Consider the following 16,935-nt stretch of genomic DNA (forward strand, 5'->3'; position numbering starts at 1 on the left):
CCGTATTGATGAGAATCCCGGAATAAGGGTACACGATCTCTGCTTTGACAAGACGTGCCATGGAAATTGCTTCGCTAAACGCGCTGAGGTGGAACAGTAAAAATGATTCGAATAAAAGCTTGGCTGTGGTGTGATGTCACGCCACGGAATACGTCAGCAGATTGAACTTGTGTAAATGTTATTCTCTCTATGGTGGTATGTGGAACTTATTTTGCAGAGCCGGACACTATCCTTGTGTTCAAAATCTTCTATGAAGTATTCGGAGGAGGAACCCGCCTTGCAATGCCGAAGACAATATGCGCGCCAGACTCGTCATCATTGAAGCCTGGTTCAGGGGCTACTGAGGGAGTCCTGGATTAGGGGGTGTCCGGATAGCCGAACTATCACCGTTGGCCGGACTCCTGGACTATGAAGATACAAGATTGAAGACTTCGTCCTGTGTCCAGATGGGACTTTCCTTGGCGTGGAAGGCAAGCTTGGCAATACAGATATGTAGATCTCCTACCATTGTAACCGACTCTGTGTAACCCTAGCCCTCTCCGGTGTCTATATAAACTGGAGGGTTTTAGTCCGTAGGACGAACAACAATCATACCATAGGCTAGCTTCTAGGGTTTAGCCTCTTTGATCTCGTGGTAGATCTACTCTTGTACTACCCATATCATCAATATTAATCAACCAGGAGTAGGGTTTTACCTCCACCGAGAGGGCCCGAACCTGGGTAAAAACATCGTGTCCCTTGTCTCCTGTTACCATCCGCCTAGACGCACAGTTCGGGACCCCCTACCCGAGATCTGCCGGTTTTGACACCGACAGAAGGCCTTCCCTTTATCTTTGAAGGGAGACGCATTGACATGGTATAGGCTATGTGATGATATGAGATCATGGAACTATAAAAGATTGAAATTGGAATTTCATCAAAAATATTACCCTATGCATCTTGTTCATCGTGTCGCAATTATATATATAATTTTTGGCCTCGCAAAGGAGAAAGCATCGCTCAAGCTTGGGGGAGGCTTAAATCAATGTTATATCCATGCCCCAATCATGAGCTCGCTAGAGAAGTGATTATGCAAAGTTTTTATGCTCGGCTTTCTGATAACAATCGCACCATGCTTGATACTTCTTGTGCTGGCTCTTTTATGATGAAGCCTATTGAATTTAGATGGGATTTATTGGATAGAATTAAACACAACTCTGAAGATTGGGACCTCGACGAAGGTAAGGAGTCAGGTATGACACCTAAGTTTGATTGTGTTAAATCTTTTATGGATACCGATATTTTCCGTAAGTTTAGCACTAAATATGGACTTGACTCTGAGATAGTAGCTTCTTTCTGTGAATCTTTTGCTACTTATGTTGATCTCCCCAAGGAGAAGTGGTTTAAATATCATCCTCCCATAGAAGTAAAAGTAGCTGCACCTATTAAAGTTGAAGAAAAGACTGTCACTTACAGTGATCCTATTGTTCCCACTTCTTATGTTGAGAAACCACCTTTCCCTGTTAGAATGAAGGATCATGCTAAAACTTCAACTGTTGTTCGTAAAAGCAATATTAGAACTTATACACCTCCTGAGCAAGTCAAAGTAGAACCTAATATTGCTATTGTTAAAGATCTCTTGTCTGATAATATTGATGGGCATGTTATTCAATTCTCTGGTGAAACTGCTAGAATTGCTAAACCCTGTGATAGAGATAAACATAGACCTGTGGTAGGCATGCCTGTTATTTCTGTTAAAATAGGAGATCATTGTTATCATGGCTTATGTGATATGGGTGCTAGTGCTAGTGTTATACCCATGGACTTATACAAAGAAATTATGCATGAAATTGCACCTGCTGAGTTAGAAGATATTGATGTTACAATTAAACTTGCCAATAGAGATACTATTTCACCAGTGGGAATTGTGAGAGATGTTGAAGTCTTGTGTGGAAAAACCAAATATCCCGCTGATTTTCTTGTTCTTGGTTCTCCACAAGATAGCTTTTGTCCCATTATATTTGGTAGACCCTTCTTGAATACTGTTAATGCTAAGATAGACTGCGAAAAGAATGTTGTTACTATTTGGCTTGGATGATATGGTTCATGAGTTTAATTTCTCTAAATTTAGTAAACAACATCGTGAGGAAGAATTGCCTAGTAAGGATGAAATTATTGGTCTTGCTTCTATTGCCGTACCTCCTAGTGATCCTTTAGAACACTATTTGCTAGACCATGAAAATGATATGTTCATGAATGAAAGAAGGGAAATAGATGAAGTATTCTTTAAACAGGAACCTATTCTGCAACACAGTTTGCCTGTTGAAATCCTAGGGGATCCTCCTCCACCAAAGGGTGATCCCGTGTTTGAGCTTAAACCGTTGCCTGATAATCTTAAATATGCTTATCTTGATGAAAAGAAAATATATCCTGTCATTATTAGCGCTAACCTTTCAGAGCATGAAGAAGAAAGATTATTGAAAACTCTGAAGAAGCACCGTGCCGCTATTGGATATACTCTAGATGATCTTAAGGGCATCAGTCCCACTCTATGTCAACATAAAATAAATTTGGAAGTTGATGCCAAACCAGTTTGTGATCCTCAACGACGTTTGAATCCTAAAATGAAAGAAGTGGTAAGAAAGGAAATACTCAAGCTTCTGGAGGCAGGTATAATTTATCCCGTTGCTGATAGTCAGTGGGTAAGTCCTGTCCATTGTGTCCCTAAGAAGGGAGGTATTACTGTTGTCCCTAATGATAAAGATGAATTGATTCCGCAAAGAATTATCACAGGTTATAGGATGGTAATTGATTTCCGCAAATTAAATAAGGCTACTAAGAAAGATCATTACCCCTTACCTTTTATTGATCAAATGCTAGAAAGATTATGCAAACATACACATTATTGCTTTCTAGATGGTTATTCTGGTTTTTCTCAAATACCTGTGTCGGCTAAAGATCAATCAAAGACTACTTTTACATGCCCTTTTGGTACTTTTGCTTATAGACGTATGCCTTTTGGTTTATGTAATGCACCTGCTACCTTTCAAAGATGCATGATGGCTATATTCTCTGACTTTTGCGAGAAAATTTGTGAGGTTTTCATGGACGACTTTTCCGTCTATGGTTCCTCTTTTGATGATTGCTTGAGTTTTGCAGAGATGTGAAGAAACTAATCTTGTCTTGAATTGGGAAAAGTGCCACTTTATGGTTAATGAAGGTATTGTCTTGGGGCACAAAGTTTCTGAAAGAGGTATTGAAGTTGATAAAGCCAAGGTTGATGCTATTGAAAAGATGCCATGTCCCAAGGACATCAAAGGTATAAGAAGTTTCCTTGGTCACGCTGGATTTTATAGGAGGTTCATTAAGGACTTCTCAAAAATCTCTCGGCCTCTGACCAATTTATTACAAAAAGATGTACCATTTGTATTTGATGATGATTGTGTAGAAGCATTTGAAATACTTCAGAAAGCATTAGTCTCTGCACCTGTTGTTCAGCCACCTGATTGGAATTTACCCTTTGAAATTATGTGTGATGCTAGTGATTATGTTGTAGGTGCTGTTCTAGGGCAAAGAGTTGATAAGAAATTAAATGTTATCCATTATGCTAGTAAGACTCTAGACAATGCTCAAAGAAATTATGCTACTACCGAAAAGGAACTTTTAGCAGTTGTAGTTGCTTGTGATAAATTCAGACCCTATATTGTTGATTCTAAAGTAACTATTCACACAGATCATGCTGCTATTAAATATCTTATGGAAAAGAAAGATGCAAAACCTAGACTTATTAGATGGGTTCTCCTGCTGCAAGAATTTGATTTACATATTGTTGATAGAAAAGGAGCTGAGAACCCCGTTGCAGACAACTTATCTAGGTTAGAGAATGTTCTTGATGACCCACTACCTATTGATGATAGCTTTCCTGATGAACAATTAAATTTCATAAGTACTTCTCGTAGCACTCCATGGTATGCTGATTATGCTAATTATATTGTTGCTAAATTTATACCACCTAGCTTCACATACCAACAAAAGAAAAAGTTTTTCTATGACTTGCGACATTACTTTTGGGATGACCCACATCTTTATAAAGAAGGAGTAGATGGTGTTATTAGACGTTGTGTACCTGAGCATGAACAGGAACAGATCCTACGCAAGTGTCACTCCGAAGCTTATGGAGGACACCACGCTGGAGATAGAACTGCACATAAGGTATTGCAATCCGGTTTTTATTGGCCTACTCTCTTCAAGGATGCCCGTAAGTTTGTTTTGTCTTGCGATGAATGTCAAAGAATTGGTAATATTAGTAGACGTCAAGAAATGCCTATGAATTATACACTTGTTATTGAACCATTTGATGTTTGGGGCTTTGATTATATGGGGCCTTTTCTTGCCTCTAATGGATATACACATATTTTAGTTGTTGTTGATTACGTTACTAAGTGGGTAGAAGCTATTCCAACTAGTAGTGCTGATCATAACACTTCTATTAAAATGCTTAAGGAAGTTATTTTTCCAAGGTTTGGAGTCCCTAGATACTTAATGACTGATGGTGGTTCACACTTTATTCATGGTGCTTTCCGTAAGATGCTTGCTAAATACGATGTTAATCATAGAATTGCATCTCCATATCTCCCGCAGTCTAGTGGTCAGGTAGAGTTGAGCAATAGAGAGCTCAAATTAATTTTGCAAAACACTGTCAATAGGTCTAGAAAGAATTGGTCCAAGAAACTTGATGATGCGTTATGGGCCTATAGAACTGCATACAAGAATCCTATGGGTATGTCTACATACAAAATGGTTTATGGAAAAGCATGTCACTTACCTCTCGAACTAGAACATAAGGCATATTGGGCTATTAAAGAGCTCAACTATGATTTCAAACTTGCCGGTGAGAAGAGGTTATTTGATATTAGCTCACTCGATGAATGGAGAACCCAAGCTTATGAAAATACCAAGTTGTTTAAAGAAAATGTTAAAAGATGGCATGACAAAAGGATACAAAAGCATGAGTTTAATGTAGGTGATTATGTATTGCTATACAACTCTCGTTTAAGATTTTTTGCAGGAAAACTTCTCTCTAAATGGGAAGGTCCCTACGTTATCGAGGAGGTCTATCGTTCCGGTGCCATAAAAATCAACAACTTCGCGGGCACAAATCCGAAGGTGGTAAACGGTCAAAGGATCAAACACAATATCTCAGGTAATCCTATAAATGTTGAAATTAATATTATTGAAATCGTAACCCCGGAGGAATATATAAAGGACACTTTCCAGAATGTTCCAGACTCCAAAAAGGAATAGGTATGTCGTACGGTAAGTAAACCGACTCCAAAACAAATTTTAAGGCAATATTCCTCCGTTTTGGAATATTTAGAAAAATAGAAAAATAAGTAGCAGTCCGGGGAGGACACGAGGCCTCCACGAGGGTGGAGGGCGCGCCCTACCCCCTGGGCGCGCCCCTCTACCTTGTGAGCACCTCGTGTGCCCTCCGGACTCCGTTTCCTTGCACGATACGTATTTTGGTCGGTAAAAATTCATTATATATACTCCCGAAGGTTTTGACTCTCGTATCACGCAAATCTCCCCTGTTCTTGTTTTGAGCTGTTTTCTGATAGGTCCAGATCATCATGACGACCCCAAGTGCTTCCAAGGACAAGTTCTTCGAGAAGGTGATCAACCCTTACCTCGCGGAGGTGCTGTGACACCCTGAAACCATTGAGATGCGTGATGGGTTGCTGCACATCCGCGATGTTGAGGGACCAAAGGGAACCGGAAGCGTGGAGTTGAGGCTCGAAGCAATGGAGCAACAAGTTTTCAAGTGCCAGGGGATGGTGGAGCGTGGAATCAACGCTACCCACAAGATGCTCGCAGAGTTCACCAACAACTACGAGCCGGATGCCAAGAAGACCGAGGAAGCCATCTTCAAGCTACATGAGAAGATCGAGCACCTCCAAGCCCAAATCTATGATCTGCAAAACCAAAACTGTGAGTATGAATATAGATTCAAAAGGATGAGTTTGGCTGCAGATTTGAGGATTCCGGAGACTCGATCATCCTTCTATGATGGTGAGCCTATGCCATGGAAGGTGGACGACAAGCTTGCATCATCAACAACACCTCCACCGCCAACAACAAAGAAGGAGACATAATCACATGGGTATGGGCACTCCCCTTGGCAACTGCCAAGCTTGGGGGAGGTGCCCTGGTATCGTATCACCATCACAACTCCTATCTTTACCGTTTTTTTTGTTTGATCCTATTAGTAGTATCTTGATTTAGTAGAATAAAGTCATGGCATAATCTAGTTTTGAGTTTTGCTTTATGATCCTTCTTTGTAATCGAGTCTGTGAGCTATATAATAAAGATTAGTGTTGAGTCAAGGGCTTGAGTATTTTGCCATGATCTTGGGTGATTAGAAGAAAAAGAATAAAAAGAATCAAAGAGTTCATATTGATCTTAGTGAAAGTAATGATTCCACATAGAAAGAGTATGATGATTAAAACTTGTTGGGAGTTGGCAATATAGCTTTGGTCATTGTTGCAATTAATAGGAATTAATAAGGAAAGAGAGGTTTTCACATATAGATATATTATCATTGACATCTTTTATGATTGGGAGCACTCATTAAAATATGACATGCTAAAGAGTTGATGTTGGACAAGGAAGACAACATAATGAGTTATGTTTTCTTACATCTGAGATAAAGTATGTTGTCATGGATCCTCTACCATGTTGAGCTGGCCTTTCCCCCACATGCTAGCCAAATTCTCAGCACTAAGTAGAAATACTACTTGTGCTTCCAAATACCCTTAAACCAGTTTTGCCATGAGAGTCCACCATATCTACCTATGGATTGAGTAAGATCCTTCAAGTAAGTTGTCATTGGTGCAAGCAATAAAAATTGCTCTCTAAATATGCATGACTTATTAGTGCGGAGAAAATAAACTTTGTACGAACTTGTTGTGGACGCAATAAAAGCGACGGACTGCATAATAAAGGTTCACATACAAGGGGCAATATAAAGTGACGTTCTTTTGCATTAGGATTTTGTGCATCAACCCTAAACGCGCATGAAAATCTCTGCTTCCCTCTGCGAAGGGCCTATCTTTCATTACTATCCTCTACTTTATGCAAGAGTCACGGTGATCTTCACCTTTCCTTTTTCATTTATCCTTTGGCAAGCTCAGCATGTTGGAAAGAACCTGGTATATATATATATCTAATTGGATGTGGGGAAGCATGAATTATTATTGTTGACATTACCCTTGAGGTAAAAGGTTGTGGGGCAAAACTATAAGCCCCTATCTTTCTCTGTGCCCGATTAAAACTCTGTAACCACAAGTATTGCGTGAGTGTTAGCAATTATGAAGGACTAAGTGATAGTTGAGTATGTGGACTTGCTTTTAAGCTCTGACATAGACTCTTTCCGATGTTATGATAAATTTCAATTGTTTCAATGACTAAGGGTATAATTTGTTGGTGCTCAATAAGGTTTCTGATTCATACTTTGGCTTTGAAAAGATCATCATTTGAACATGAGTAATCATATGACAAAATCTATTTATGTTGCTGTTATGGAAATAATAATGATGCCTTCATGTCCGTAACTTATTTTTATCGACGCCTCTACCTCTAAACATGAGGACATATTTATTGTTATCGGCTTTTCGCTTGAGGACAAGCGAGGTCTAAGATTGGGGGAGTTGATACGTCCATTTTGCATCATGCTTTTATATCAATATTTATTGCATTATGGGCTGTTATTTCATGTTATGTCATAATACTTATGGCTATTCTCTCTTATTTTACAAGGTTTACATGAAGAGGGAGAATGTCGGCAGCTGGAATTCTGGGCTGGAAAAGGAGCAAATATTGAAGGACTATTCTGCGCAACTCCAAAAGTCCTGAAACTCCACGGAATGTCTTAAAATAAATAAAGAAAAATCGTCGCCAAAGATGAAGGCCAGGGGGCCCACACCCTGATCACGAGGGTGGGGGCGCCCCCCTGGGCACGCTCCCTACCTCGTGGGCCCCCTGGTGGCTCTCTGACGCCCATCTTCTCCTATATGAAGTCTTTCGATGAGAAAAAAATAGAAGGCAACCTTTCGGGACGAGACTCCGCCGCCACGAGGCGGAACCTTGGCGGAACCAATCTAGGGCTCCGGCAGAGCTGTTCTGCCGGGGACACTTCCCTCCGGGAGGGGGAAATCATCACCATCGTCATCACCAACGCTCCACTCATCGGGAGAGGGCAATCTCCATCAACATCTTCACCAGCACCATCTCATCTCCAAACCCTAGTTCATCTCTTGTATCCAATTCTTGTCTCCAAGTCCGGGATTGGTGCTCGTAGGTTGCTAGTAGTGTTGATTACTCCTTGTAGTTGATGCTAGTTGGTTTATTTGGTGGAAGATCATATGTTCAGATCCTTTATGCACATTATTACCCCTCTGATTATGAACATGAATATGCTTTGTGAGTAGTTACGTTTGTTCCTGAGGACAAGGGAGAAGTCTTGCTATTAGTAGTCATGTGAATTTAGTATTCATTCGATATTTTGATAAGATGTATGTTGTCTAACCTCCAGTGGTGTTATGTCAACGTCGACTACATAACACTTCACCATTATTTGGGCCTAGAGGAAGGCATTGGGAAGTAATAAGTATATGATGGGTTGCTAGAGTGACAGAAGCTTAAACCCTAGTTTATGCGTTGCTTCGTAAGGGGCTGATTTGGATCCATATGTTTCATGCTATGGTTAGGTTTACCTTAATACTTTTGTTGTAGTTGCGGATTCTTGCAATAGAGGTTAATCATAAGTGGGATGCTTGTTCAAGTAAGAACAGCACCCAAGCACCGGTCCACCCACATATCAAATTATCAAAGTACCGAACGCGAATCATATGAGCGTGATGAAAACTAGCTTGACGATATTCCCATGTGTCCTCGGGAGCGCTTTTCTTATCATAAGAGTTTTTCCGGGCTTGTCCTTTGCTACAAAAAGGATTGGGACACCTTGCTGCACTTTATTTACTTTTGTTACTTGTTGCTCGTTACAATTTATCTTATCACAAAACTATCTGTTACCACTTATTTCAGTACTTGCAGAGAATACCTTGCTGAAAACCGCTTATCATTTCCTTCTGTTCCTCGTTGGGTTCGACACTCTTACTTATCAAAAGGACTACGATAGATCCCCTATACTTGTGGGTCATCAATGACCCGGCGGCGGTTCAGGGCAAGCAACATCAGTTCGAGAACTAGGTCAAGGGGATTCGCTCCCTGGTACTCGAGACATAAGTAATCCGACCTCAAACTGGATTAAGCCATTACGTTCACTGCAAGGGGCCAAACCAGTATAAACTCCCGTGTCCTTTGTCCCGTTTTAACCCCTTTAACCTTCCTAGTTGCGATGGCTCCACGACTAAGTCCTTTCACTACGACATATGCCATGACAATTCCACGATAGTGAGGTTGGAAGCGGCGGTCCCAAAGTCCTCGTTAAGACCGGCAGTGAGGGTGCTGATGAGGAGCTCATCGCCAACCGTCTCGCCGAGATCGCGGAGCTCATCGGCAAGATTTTTGAGGCGCATGCAAAAAATCATCGATAGACGAGTCAAGCTGCCGGCACCCATAAAAATCGTCGTGGAGGAGGACCTTGCACTGCAGCTTGTTGTCAGTGAAGAGGCTGTTGAGCTTGGTCCAGACAGCGTAGGCGTCATCGTCATCATCCACCACCATGTGGAAGAGGTCCTTGGAGATGGTGAGGTAGAACCAATGTATGATGGTGGCATCGAGGATCATCCACTCCTCATCGTGGATCATGAGGCTAGAGTCCACGGTGCCATCCACGTGGCCGTGGAGCAGGTACTCGCGAAACACCAAGGAGAAATACCGCTTCCAAGCGGAATAGGACCCGATGGATTGATCAAGAACCACCAGAACACGCTCGTGGATGTTCAGATCGCGAACGAGGGTGACATCTGGACCGGCAAAGGGGTTGGAGACAATGGAGTAGGAACTCATGGTGCGGCTAGGAGGAGGTGGGGGCGGCACGGCTAGGGTGGGGTGGCTTGGGTTGGTGTCGGCGCGGCTAGAGGTGTGGCGGCACGGGTGGGGAGTTGTGGCGGGGGTGGGTGGTGGGGAGTGGGTGCGGAAGCGAGAGTGGAAGGAGCAGCGGCGACTGCTGGCGGCGGTGGCTTCGGGTAGGGAGGGCAGCGGCAACGGGCGGCGGTGGCCGGAGGGAACCGGCAGCTACGGCGGCGGCTTCGGGTGGGGAGGGCAGCGGCAACCGGTGGCGGCGGCCGAAGGGAACCGACAGCGGCAGGTGGCGGCCACGAGTGGAGGAAGCGGCGGTGGAGTGGAGGCGCGGCGGTGGCGACATCTAGGGTTAGGACCGACTTGTGATAGATACCATGTAGAAGACTCAGAATAGGCCGTGCAACACAATTAGATTGATCGGTGCATTGGGCACGTATATATGATGTACAGGATGGGGCCACAACCTTAACTATACATGGGAACTAGGAGGTGGGCCCAAGACACAATATACATGCACATAATATATTCAACATGGAGCTCCATCCTCATCCTCTCCTTTAGGTCTTTGAGCTTGTGTCATTGGCCTGGAGCTCCAGCCTTTGGGCTTGGACCTCCTCTGCGAGGAGCTTCGCCTCAAACTCTGCAACTTCTTGAGTTTCCATGAGGAGATGAAGGAGGAGTGAGGGAGAATAACTAAAGGAAGAGGAGGAGCAGTTCGTCCCTTCTCGGCGTTTATAAGCCGAAGGACCTGGTAGATCAACTCCTCGATCGTGAGGATCATCGGTCATACAAGTGCACCTATAGTTCCCAAGATGAACTCAAGCGGCGCCCTGTCTCATCTGTCTTGGGAATAAATGGAAAGCGACATCATGACTTCTCTCATCGGTGCAAGAACTGAAGGGGGTCAAGAGTGAACTGGCCACATGCGCGGACTGACGCGTCGTCAAAAACTGAAGCCGTAGATTTGATTCATGTTGTTGATGTGAAAAGGTCGCCATGCATTGCAAAGTACCCCAATATGCCATCAAATCCCGTTGCAGTTATGGACAGGAGGATTCAAGCCTAAGCGTCTACTAGCATTTGAACAGGTGGCTCGAGGGATTTTTCCACTCACTGCAGTTCACATTATCTTATGCAACTGACTTGACCAGATGAGGGGGCTCACGACCTTGACCTTGTGTGAGGTACACATCCGGCGCAGGCCTGGAAGCTTCTGTCGGTACCATGACCGTTGGGTTCACGAAACCAATTACGCACAGGCCACAGTCACCTCCCCTCCGAGGCAGTACAGATGAAGAAACACTCCGGCAATAATCCTTCAACCACAATTCTGTGGTAGCATGCAGATCTTTGTCAAGATCTGCTACACTCTTCTCCAAGCTAGCAACTAAGTACTGGAAGGAACAACTGCAGGACACCCGACAACGAGCCGGGGCAGCCGACTTCTAGGAACAAGCACACCCGGCAGTGAGCATTCCACCTGCCCCACATCTGTTAAGTGAAGACAGCCAGCCATCGCAACCCCCCCCCCCCATGGTGTGTTTAGTCCTACATAAGCAGACCTTTTACGATGCACGTTGGTGTGCAGGCGTGCCAATAGAATGACAGCGATACAAGGGATGAATCACCCTGATAATATTTCCACATGGTCTGCACCTATTAGGACGAGTGTCACACCTGCGCTAGGTAAACACCCTGGGCGGTGGAGACAAGATGTGTGTTCATTCTTAGAGACCAGAAGACGGCAACACTTCATCAAGCATTTAATGAACTTACCTACCTCTCTGTGGTAGGTGCCCTCCTTCGTAACAACTATGGTGGCCCTTGCAATATAAAAGGAGAACTGAGCTATGGGAGGCAGGGGATAAGCACTAGACCAGATCTACTTTAGGATAAGGTTGGACACTTGGTAGAATTTAGATGGGAGCAACACTACACTTTCCGTTCCCAAAAGGACTTGAAGCTCTCTGTCCACCAAATCAACAACATAAAAGTAGGAGTAGGGTGTTATGCAGCCATGCGGCCCGAACCTGGGTGTCCTCTCTACACTTCTCCCCTTGAGATTGATCCACGCTTTGCACCCCATCTACAAATCGGCAAGGGATGTCTCCAGTCCTTAGTGTCTCACGTGTGTTCTACCTACGCGTGATGACATCCTTGTTTATGTTCCACTGGTGTTCACCGTGGTACTAGAGTTTTCGCCAAGGGCTCTATGTACACCGTCACAGGTGACTCCAAGATGATGACTTTCTCTTGGTTGTCTGTGTCTCGCCATCTGGTGGTGTTCGCTACTCACTGACCTATTGTGGGAACCTACTGGTTTTTTGTATTTTCCCCTCTAACTTCAATAAACTTAAGGCACACAATTTGCATGCTCTCAAAAAAGAAGTTTGTAAGGCATTTATACTTGCACTTTAATCCTCTTTGAGTCTCTTTTTATCTAAGTTCTAAAAAGAAGGGCTATTTTTTTTCCTATAAGAGGGTAGGTTGTACAAGCTCTGCATATTGCACAATATATAACTGGGAAAGAGAATCTCGAAACTTCTATAATAGGTTGCCTAATTCACCCACCATGACCATTAAATATCCAACCACTTGTTAGATTCTCACCTCGTATCCACCATTATCAATTGAAGGCATTAATTTGAACAATCATTTCTTATTTTATTAGAAATTCAAGTACATATACGGGACATCCAGGTATAATCAGCACATGCAGATCCCCCGTAAAAGAACCTGGCTGAATCAATGTAAGATATAGGATAGCATCTTTTGGGGTCCACACGAAATGGAAGATTTGTGTTCACAAGATGATCATTGCCATTGGCATCGATTAGTTTGATATTGTTGAAGGACGCAGCATTGCCACTGGCTGGAGCGTAGCCACTTCCCATCGGAGGACTTGGTTGTGGCTTTTGGTGAGACACAAAGCCGCCAAAACTAATCTCAACTTTCCTATCAATAAGTCCTGGAATCAAGGATTTTGGAAAATAGCCAACTGGTTTGATACCACCGTTTAATCCATAATGGACGTGCCAGTCACCAGAAGATTTATCCTGGAAACATAAATAACAAATATTTAAAACATTCTTGAGAGCATTCAGTTTGATAAACTTATCAAAATCACACTTATAAGAGAATTTATGAAGGCATTACATATTTGGATAGTCATATCACAAAACTGCATATGCTTTAATCAATCAATATTCATTTCAGTTGATGGAGTCTGATAGACTGGGCCTAGCTGTAAGCAACATAATTATTATTAGAAGTTATGGTGACTAATAGACATAAAATTGCTGTCACAGGGGCTAATTAAGTAGTGCACTGCCAGCCGTAGTGGATTTGTAACTTTATGGAGTGACAACATAAAGTGTGTGTGAGTCGCAGTCAGGAATAGTTTTTTACTACATAACATGCATGGCATTCTCCAAAAATATGCTGCATCCGACCCTACCAACATGAGCCAATATACAATGATAAGAAGTTATTTTATGTCATTATAGGTCGGTCCAACAAGTACAATTAGCAAAAGCTTTATGCGAGACTTTGAACATTGCTGAGTTCACAGGGTTGGTGCGGGACTCAACAATGTTCACTATAGTTTGATTCCAGCTAGTTCTAGTTTCCAACTCATTTGAACACCTTAATATAAATATAAAACACCAAGGTAAATGCACTGCTCCCCTTCCCCATCCCCCCAAAAAATGCAAGAGGACAAATAATCTAGCTAGAATTTGGGCAACATGTTTACCTTGAACACTCTTATTGTAATGTATGATTTTCATCCCCGGATATCTGAAACTGGATTAATGATACTTCCCGGAGCTATACTCGATGATGTCTTTTGAAAGCCGGGACAAATCATGTCACTGCAACCCTTCGCGGGCGATCCACCACTCTGTCATAGCAATATAGAAAACATGTTACAATCTTTTGAGTCTTGCATACTTTTTTGGTATACATTACGCCCTCCATTTCATAATTCTTATTGGTTTAGTTCACCATGGTAACTACTTTGGAACAGATGGTGTAACATTTATGATTTTCATAAAACTATGCATTAATCTTTTTGAAAAAATCCACAATCATGTTTCTAGGGGGGAGTAGTACCCAGTCTTGGCTACTATGTTTCCAATGAGACAAATCCCTAATTGTCCTTAAGGTTAAGTGTGACTTTAAACCGTTCATTTTGTCCTTTCTATACTCCCTTGGTTAGACACTTTGTTTGCTTTCAACCTTTTAGTGATACTGATCAAAGGTGAAGACCTCGCTTTTTAAATATGTAGTAGGAGCCTTTCCTAATATTTCAGGGCCAAAATAATGCATTGTACCAAAAGTTTTTGGATGTGACAAAGATCACTTTAGTATGTGAATTCATTTTAAAGTGAAAGAGGCATACATATTGTTTACAGAATAGCTAATCCTACTTATGGGTCCCACATAGTCCTATATGGTATGCATGGCTAATTTTTGAAGTCAAGTACTCAACAAAAGTCTAATAAACTAGTCATGGCCAACAAATCAAAAGAAGGAAACAATAGCTATAAGAAAAATTCTAATGTGAAGAGCCAGTACAGTGGAACCTTTAAGTGGAGGGATATGTGGACTAGTCCAGCCTGGAACATACTTCACGCCTCTTCCCTATTTTACCATAGACTAGTAGACAAAAATTTACTATTGTATCCCTTCTACCTATCGACCACCACAATAGGTAGCCTCTTGGCCATTTTTCAGCCACCCATAATCTTTGTAAGCCCTCTGTGAAGCATGTAACCATCCAAACGCACTTCACTAGAGCTTAGGGGTAGATGTAGTCCATAGAGCCCTTTACAGCTCGAAGTGTCGAGACAGACCCGAGGGACCTTGAAAGACTCGAATCATTTTGAGTGTAGGGAGCTTAGAGGTAGACTTGTCTTGGAACCGAGTCACCAATCAAGCATTTCTCTCATCTAAGGGAGGATCAAGGAGGCCTTATATTTTATCCCATTGGCTATTCTAGACACTTCCGTTTATTGCATTTGCAACACGAGATTAAGTTGGGATCCAAGGATGCACCAAACCTATTCAAAAGGCATCAATGTGTGAACCTTTTATTGGTGTAGGATGGCCTCCAAATAAGTCCCTACTACACACCTTGCTAACTTAAAATCACGAAAACTAATGACAAGATAGCCCATTCTTCTGCTATTTCCATGCCAATGACACATATAGTTCGTGAATGTATAGTAGTGGAATGAACACTTTGAGGTAATCACTCCTAAATGTATATCTTCAGCACAAATTATTAGTACTATACATTAAAGAGTTCACGGAATGAAACTTACAGTCCAAGATGTGTAGAAATGGGTATGTGAATCTTTGTAGAACCTCGGAAAAATCTGCATAAAATTCATTGGTGTTCACATCGATGCGCAAAATATGGTAGTCTTATGTAGTGATGTATTTACAATGCATAAACTTCTTTAAATTATTCCATGTCTATTTGAAGTCGCATAATATAATTATTTTTTCAATACGCTTCTTATAACTGCTCTTTTTCGTGATGATTTTTCACAATATTTTATATTGTTTAGAAAATTTTCACATTAGATTTGTTTGTGTCCTTTATTTTGGCGAGAAAGTTTACATACGCAAAAAATTATTGATTGGGTTCTGTGGAGTACAAAGAGCATATTACAATAGTTCCTTTTATTTCCTTAGTTTTTTATTGATTAATAAATTAAATCAGTCCAATCAACTTGTGGCTCTCCAGCCTAGATGTAACTTACACTCCATCCAACTTGAAATCCACTAGCTGAAGATGGTTTTCCATCTCCTCTGTTGATAATCCAAATTCCAGCTGCACTTAATTGGCCGGGTTGTAAATGAAATCCATATACATCAATTGTAGCCTCAATGCCATAATAGTTCTCGGCACCACCTCGAGGAGTCCACACATGACTCGTGATCTATCAAACATAGTCTAAGGGTCAGGGATGCATATTAAGTTATGTTTGTGAAATTAATAATTGAAGTAAATAAATACAATAGACACATGGAACTCACATAAGAGATTACTGAATTTTGATCTGAGGCAAAATTTTCACTAGTATGGAAAATCACTGGACGAAGAACAGAGGGCCATGGCATTGATGAGTTTCCTTGCTTCAAATTATAAAAATGAAGAAAAGTCAACTTATGAAGAATGTAAATCATGATTATTGCAATATTGAATATGTCTCGACCTAAATAATGGGAGTAAAGTATAACACATACCTCTGTAGGGGAAGATCTTCCTGTAATTACATTAGCGAGAAGTAGCACATACAACATAATATGTTGAAGACAATTCTCCATTTAGATGTCAAGAAGGAAACAATTTTTTGTGCTTGTTTGCTTTCCACGGAGGCCCTCCTACCCCTCTTTAAATAGTGTAAAGCATCCCAATGTGTATGTAGGAGTAGGTGAGGAGGGTGCAAATATCATGAGAAAAATAAATGTGCCACATTTAAAAGCTAATCTTATACGATGAACGTAGCGAGTAAATGAGTTCATTCAATGAAATTGAAGGCAAATATTCTCTTTAGTAAACAAATAAATGAGGATCATTTGAAAGCAAATCTAGTACAAAGAATACACAACATATACATGGAATCAGTTTAGTAAAAGGGGTAATCTAGATATAAATGACAAAATAATGAGAAGCATTTAAAAGTCAATAATAAATATAGTGATTAAGAAAGTAAATGTGTATCTAGCTAGGAATTACTTAAGAAAGGGCAAATCTACATATTAAGAAACAATCTAACTGAGGGCATTTAGAACTTACTTTAAAGGATACGTTTGCATGTATTTGGGTTTTAGTTAATGGAAAATGTTAGGGGAATGATAGTACTTAAGTTAAATGAACAAGTTTTGCTCCATTGTAAT

At 41.5% G+C, this 16,935-nt stretch overlaps 1 pseudogene; it reads right to left on the reverse strand.

Annotated features, from left to right (window-relative positions):
* Positions 1-12,698: 12,698 nt before the first annotated feature.
* On the reverse strand, positions 12,699-16,397 carry LOC123077900 (uncharacterized; annotated as a pseudogene).
* Between the last annotated feature and the right edge of the window lie 538 nt (positions 16,398-16,935).

This window comes from Triticum aestivum, chromosome 1B, assembly GCF_018294505.1.
Source record: "Triticum aestivum cultivar Chinese Spring chromosome 1B, IWGSC CS RefSeq v2.1, whole genome shotgun sequence".
Classification (NCBI taxonomy): Eukaryota; Viridiplantae; Streptophyta; class Magnoliopsida; order Poales; family Poaceae; genus Triticum; species Triticum aestivum.